General features: G+C 39.2%; 1 pseudogene; it reads right to left on the reverse strand.

Annotated features, from left to right (window-relative positions):
* Positions 1–529: 529 nt before the first annotated feature.
* On the reverse strand, positions 530–1,236 carry LOC113182252 (methylthioribulose-1-phosphate dehydratase pseudogene; annotated as a pseudogene).
* Between the last annotated feature and the right edge of the window lie 560 nt (positions 1,237–1,796).

Genomic DNA, 1,796 nt, shown 5'->3' on the forward strand with positions numbered 1-1,796 from the left:
CAGTGGTAGACAAATTATGGAAACTACAAACTAAAATACCAAATTATGGAAACTACAAACTAAAATACCAATATGTCATTTTTCACTCAATAAACTTATGAGGTTTCTTTCTTTTTTGTGTGTGTGTGTGTGTTAAATATTCAGCATTTTCAAGCATTGTTTTAAAAAATGGCAATTTGTTATTGGGGAAGTTAATTTTCGTGCTATTTATGTGCCTTTGATATGAAATTTCACTGCTATGATTGATCCCATGGAAATGTTCCCACCAAGAAATACACTGATCCCTCAGTATTCACAGGGGATTGGTTCTAGGACCTCCTACCCTCTTGGATACCAAAATCTACAGATGCTTAAAAATATGAGCAAATACAATCCCATATCAGAAGAGATTAAATGTGATCATCTATAGTATTTAGTGACCAATTAATAGTGTTTTGAAAACTTTCAATTCATTTAAAAAATAATCAAGGTTTACTTAAATAATAATTAACTTTAGTTTTGTATCTGTGTAATTAAACTTTTGTTTGGCTTATACAATTCTATTTTCTCCAACTTGGAGCTGCATAGGATCAAGTCCTACCTTCATCATTATTACAGCAATATCAATAAAATAGTCATAACATTCATGCGTGATTCTAGCCTTCTCCTACGTATCTCCCCCGACATACACTCCATGACACCTGACCAGTACTGCACAGGAGTCAGGATATTCATTCATTGACGGGCCTTTAGTTCTTTGGGGTCTTGTTCTTCAGTTGTGCTCTCAATAATAGGTGCCACTAACATATCATCATATCTAAAATACCCTCCTGAGGTACATTGCCTTATTCCTTTGATCATCTCTGGATGTGTAATTTTAAACTCTCATCCTGGAAAGAGGAGGGTGGCCATCACAGCAGCTTTAGAGTGGATTCGAATCACTGCACCTGCTCCTCTCATTGTGTAAGAATTCATGAAAAGAGGATTGCACTGGCTATTTTTTTTAGCTTCTTATATCCTGCTCATTTACATCACAAACAAACATATCTTCCTGCTGAATTTGTTCCTTTTGCACTCCTGAAGGAGCAATGTAGATTTCATTGCCATACTCCAAGCTAATTCCTCCTCCAGTCCCAGTGACCCAACTCAAGTGGTAAAACTGTTTGCAAAGTACTGGGATCAGGTGTCTTGAATGTTCATTGTCCTGCACGCTGCAACACTGAGCAGCTGTCTCCCCAGAGCATGGCAGCCAGACATGGTCCAGAGGAGGGGCACCCATGGTTTCCAGCCATCTTAAGGCTCTGCGCTCAGCACTCCACCTATCTACCATGACCAGGCCACAGTCGAGGCTGTCTTTGATCTTGAGATCCTCCTGCCTCAGCCTACCTCAGCTGTAATCCCTCAGCTGCTGGAATGACAGGTGTGCACCACAGTACCGGCCCCCCTTTTATATTTGAGACAGGATCTCTCTAATTTGCTCAGAGCCTCACTTAGTTGCCAGCTAGCCTTAACCTTGCAATCCTCTTGCCTTGGTCTCCCAAAGTCACTAAAGTTACAGGTGTGTGCCACCATGTCTGACTTCCATTATAATGTTTTCAAGTCACTTTTTCTTTCAAGCTCTCTTAGAGTCATTTTTTTTTCCAGGATAGTGTAGTTCCTACTTCAGAACATGGCACGTAAAATTGCCTACAATCAGCAACTCATCGTTTATAAAGTCCCTTGAAATAGTAATCTCTATTTTTATATTTACTAAGTGTTCTTTTAGAGTCTAAAAGGCCTTAGATTACCAACACAATTTATTAAAAGTGCTTCAAGTG

The sequence above is a fragment of the Urocitellus parryii genome, chromosome 13 (genome assembly GCF_045843805.1).
Source record: "Urocitellus parryii isolate mUroPar1 chromosome 13, mUroPar1.hap1, whole genome shotgun sequence".
NCBI classification, from domain to species: Eukaryota; Metazoa; Chordata; class Mammalia; order Rodentia; family Sciuridae; genus Urocitellus; species Urocitellus parryii.